Consider the following 5,549-nt stretch of genomic DNA (forward strand, 5'->3'; position numbering starts at 1 on the left):
TCTATCCTCAGCTCCAAACCAAGGCACTGGCAGGCCACAAGAGATCACCGCTCGGTATAAAGAGGCAACAGATCCAAGCCAAAAGGGTCATAATCTGTCAAAGTACAGTTCTGGCTCCACAAAAGCATTGCGCGCTGAGCCATCCCAGGAGGTCTCACCCGAACAACAGAATGATGGCAAATTATGTCTATACGAGGGAGAGGACAGAGAGGACTGCATGTCCAGGGAAGCTTCAGAGCAGGAGAAGCTGCCCTGCAGTTTATCTAAGTCCCGCATCCGGCCCAGACCTCCTGTCCTGCCTGGCTCTCGCCCAGTGGACAGAGCTCTCTGCCTCCTCGACCTTCAGAATTCATTCAGCAAGACCAAGGCCAATCACAACTTTAATAACTCTGTCACACGTGCTGCTGTGAACCTGAGGGACAATGTGCACACAGGAAAGAAACATGACTTCTATGGGATCAACTGCTACTACCTGCATGGATAACCTACTGCACATGGATTACTACAGCTTGGAAGAAAACAATACAAATAATGTGAATCTTAAGCAAATTCCTAAAATACAACCACTTCTTGATATTTAATGTTAGACAGAGTTTAGCATTGAAATATTGTAAAGCATGGTTGAATTGTTGAGTGCAATAAATTCAGAGATGTTTCAGTTTCAACATTACCTTATAGTTATAGTTAAATATTCCCAGCAAAGTCGCTTTTGAGGCTAAAACTATTACGATGTTTTCTTTTTCTCATAATATCTAAACTGATGGTGGGCACCATAATGTAGCTTGTGTAGATTCATATTTTTTTCTAAAACAGTTTATTGAACTCAGTAATTGCTCAGTGTTTAGTAATTATTGTAAACAGCAAATGTGCGAGGTATTGTTAATTAGCTCTTTGGTTCTAAGCATTTAATTTGCAATATTCATTAGAACTCACGATTTATTATGGAATAATTGTCTTGTATAAGGCACACAAAAGCCAACGCTACTTGAAAGGGTAAAATAAAAAGCAACAGCCTTCACAGCTCAAATCTTTGACTTCAGTCTGCCCGCACAGTTCATACAGAAGGAATATTCAGCAGCTGTCAATTAATAATGTTGCAAAGATGAATACTTTGCTTCTTACTGTAACCTTTCAAGTTTCTTACAGGGGAGAAGACTTGTATGAAAAAGACACAATGTCACACAGCCATTACAGAGCATTGTGTTGGCTGTGTTTTGGAATCCACCTCTGTGTATCGAAGGTCCTTCAATAACTTTCAAGCTTGCGAGTGTGAAAGGACATTTTTATTTTTTGCATGTAATCTGCTGCAGTCAGGCTGACTCTGAATGAAAGGGTTTTTTGTGGCAGAAAGTCCTTGAGCATGAGCCTGTATCCTCGTCTGATATAACAGCCTCTCATTCAGACTTTCAGAAAAGAAGATGATAATGGCTCTCTCAGAAAAATAGACCAGTGCAATTTTCTTCCTGAACATTATAGATCATTGTGTGTGATTGCTAACCAATATAACATTGGTGTTGTTATAATTGTTTTGTTTTGTAAATTGTTTTTGCTCGTGTGCAAATGCAACAAAGCATGCATTCACATATTAAAACGTACACATACTTATTTTGGGGATTTAAACATTTTTGTTCGTGTTTCAAACATTTTCAAAACTGCTTAGTCACTCACTAGCATGTGCACAACTTGTACATCTCAGAATTTGTTTGCAAAAGATGCTCTATTTGTTTTCAGCACGATTGAAAAGCTGTGATTCAACCACATGTGCAGCAGGTGGCAGTATATCACCAATCTCAGACCGAAGTTCTGTCATTGAACATTCTGTTCTCATTCCGTTGGTCAGATAACGGTTATTTTGTAGTCACTTTAACTATTTTAGTCAGTTAGTAGGAACATAAAAAGTAATTAATTCCACTCGTCCTCTACAAGTGGACAAAGTAATGGAAGACAAAGATACATGAGCAAAAACACAATAATCAGGCCACTCATGACTTGCAAAGTGATGAGTCTGACCGCACTGTGTCCTTGCTTTTGGGGTCCTCCGCTATACGTCAGGGAAAAAGATGCTGTCAATGACACAAGCCCCGCCCCTCCGAGGTGACGCCTGGCTTTGTCCTGCATTTTAATTGGAGTTGCCCTCGTTCAGTCACGCCCTCCCTATACAGCGGTGCAGAAACTGATGCTTTCAGAGCAGGGCAGGAGGAGGACGATGCATGTGTGTGCATGTCAGCTGTCTGCTTGAGACATTGTTTGAGTATCTCTTTATCGGCTGTGCTCTCTTATTTGGGGTTAAACCAGATTCTTCCAGACATCCCTGTCCTCATCACTTGGAATTCACGTCTCTGTCAAGGTGAGTGCGTTTTTCCCTAAGTGAATCAGTTGTCTCTCAGGCTATATCGTTTTCGTGCCAGATTAATTAGTCAAGTGTTTTCAAAGTTTGTCAGTGCCTCTTTTCTTTCTCTCTGAGGAGGCATGTCTAATTTGAACCTTTCGCATCCGCTAAAGAGAGAGTAGTAAAATGTCCCAGTGCTCCCTTGTAAAGCTTCAAATATAAACTACATTTACTATCACTTAAAACATTGGGTAAAAGTCTCCTGTTGGAGAAATAAACAGAGGAATTTCCCTGTTATAATCATAACATGTGATTCATACAATAAACACCAATAAATAATGTTAGTCTCCATGGTAACTCTGAGCTCCCTTCCTCTTTTCTAAGAAAGTAAAAACAAGTTGTGGAGGATAATTCTACTGTTTCCATATAAATCAATAGCATGCTGTAAGTGCAGTCAAAAACCAAAAGTATACTAATGTGGCTGAGTGGATGATCTCCTGCTGAGTGGATGTAGGTGTGTGTGACTGTGAGAGCAGTTAGGATCCATTTTCAGATTTGATCAGGGCTCAGCATCTCATAGGCTACTCAACACAGAGTGTTTGGAGCAAAACAGTAATATGGCAAAATGGCAGACAGAAAATATGTATGCCAGTTATCAGTGCTCTCCAAGATAATTACAACTCTGTGTAAATCCATCATAATAATAGTGATTTTCCTCTGTGCCAACACTTTTCAGTCAAGTGCCCCTAAAAGTGGTGGAGTCAAAGCTGTTCTGTTTGGTGCTGTGGCTCCCTTAGTGGCTATAATTGCAGGACTTACACAGGGTTATCTCAGCTCATGCGGGTGTTGTGTCAACAGTGCAACAGAGGAGGCTTTTCAAGGGCTGTATGTGTGTGTTTGTGTGTTTTGGTGTGTGAGGCTCAATAGGGGCCATTGAGAGTTTCTGTAAAAATGTTTAACATCACACTAAGTAAATGTACCCACATCCAGCCTCTGATTGGTGAAGGGCAAAATCAAAACATGTGCAAAAGTCTCAACTCTAACATCTGTTTTCATTCTGCTCCGAAGATTGTTTGTTGACTAATATGTTTCTCTTGCCGCTCCTGAGGTTTTTCTTTCGTAACACACCCCAATCAGTAATTGCAGTCAAGCACATGGAGACAGGGAGGGAGGGGAATCAATAGAATTTGTGGAATGCAGCACCAGGAAAAGAAACATCTCTGTGTCTGTGCAAAACATATATTTGAATCAGCACTGGGGCATTGCATACTGTAAGGTCACCTCCACGGTTATTTCAGCTTTCCCCTGGTATATCTTTGAATAAATGTGCACAAGCTATAATTTAGTGACAAAAATACAGTAACCTCCATGGAAGTTTTTCTAAAAAGAAAAAATTATACTTTTTAGAACAGCTGCTGAACAATTGAATAATGCAGGTACTGTAGTGGGTAAACAGGACTGGGAGAACAGCTGTTGTTGTTAGCATCTTGTGTATCCTGCATGTGGCAGGTGTTGCCTCCCATTGCGTGGTCAGCAAGCCTCCATAAATAATTCAAATTGGTTCACATGTAAACAGTTGATATGTGGTTTAAGGTAAAATAAAAACTAAGAATATAGATCATGTCTGCAGGACTTTTTGTAACTTTCACTTATTAACCCTCCTGTTGTCCTCGGGTCAAATCTGACCGATTTACTACTTTCATCAATCATAACTTTTTTGTTTTACATTCGATTGCATTAAGCCTTTATGATATCCTTCGCAGTAGACATTTGAACATATACAATTGCTGATTACCACTTTCATTGAATTTTGGATGATTTAGTCAACTTTGTAACACCCATAGTGTTCCCGTTAAAAAAATAATGTTGTGGTATTTTTTCCTATTGGATCATCCAACCAGCAATCATGCAGGCTGAGCTGATAGATGACGAATTCAGTGAAGCTTTTCTGGGAGTCCTTCGAGCATTGTTGGCCATGCCCCGAGGCCTGCTCTTGGTGCGGCAATGTCAGTCTGTCAATGCAATTTATTATCAAGTGGATTCATTTCACATTTCCCAACTATTGCTGGATGGCCAAAAACGTACTTCTACCTCAACCCTTATTTGGTTGTTTTGCCTATTAGTGAATGTTGGCATGCCCAACAGGACTGAACTAGGTTGGTGAATATATGGCAAATACCTACACCGTGCTCCATATCAGCTGTTAATATTGTGATTGTGAGCAATGTTTAGGCGTTCTCAATTAAAAGCAACATTTAGCTCAAGCATCGCCGTGCCTGATTACAGTCTTAACGCTGCTAGACTGACTGTTGGTCCTTGTTGTAGCCTATACATTGACAGCGCCATAATTAAATGTCCCTGCCTGAAACAACCAGCTTAGACCAGCTACATGTTGACCCAGCCTGACCCCAGCCAGTTAATGCGAACGGTTGGCTGGTTTTTTAGAGGGGGTTATCCTCCTTTAGCTGGCCACGCGATGGCTTTGGGTTTACGTGCGTTCACGACAGCTAAACCAGCCACCCAGCTAAACCAGCCATCTGGCCAGCTTTAAATAAAACAGCAATAGGACCAGAAATAGTAATGCTGGTATGCTGGGCTGGTCACCAGGCATCCATCATTCACCAGCTTATGTTTTAATAAGTAGTAATTACATTTAATACCGGTATGAATTAATTTCCCCGAACATAAATAATATTACAAAGATCCATTTGTGTCATGTATGTCTGGTATCTACCCAAAAAGAAAAGAACATGTATAAAGTGTCATAACAGGTATTTTTAATTAATACAATAGCAATGAAATGCTAGTAATATATAAAATACACAGTAACAATACAATATTAACAAATAACAACCAACCTGCAAATCCAACCTATGCATCAAAATAAATTATATTATCTAAAACAGGTGCATTTGGATCAAAATAAAGGAATGAATATAATACAATACTTTAAATGGTAACAAAAACAGTACACTTTATGATAAGAAAAAGGCAACAAAGAAGTGCTTTTTCTGTTTTTTCCTTGTTCATGTCCATAATGTTGTTCCCGTTGTGTAACGTCCAGCCTTTCCAATCTGGCCTGCATTTTCTCGCCAATTACAGTTGGTTGGCATAGACGCTTAAACAGTCAACAAATGGCTTATGGTGATTACAATGGCAAAACAAAAGAGCTACCAGATATACAGGCAACACCACGGTGGGCCAGCTGTATGATCTGAAA

Source organism: Notothenia coriiceps, unplaced genomic scaffold (genome assembly GCF_000735185.1).
Source record: "Notothenia coriiceps isolate Sejong01 unplaced genomic scaffold, NC01 NC01_scaffold00016872, whole genome shotgun sequence".
Classification (NCBI taxonomy): domain Eukaryota; kingdom Metazoa; phylum Chordata; class Actinopteri; order Perciformes; family Nototheniidae; genus Notothenia; species Notothenia coriiceps.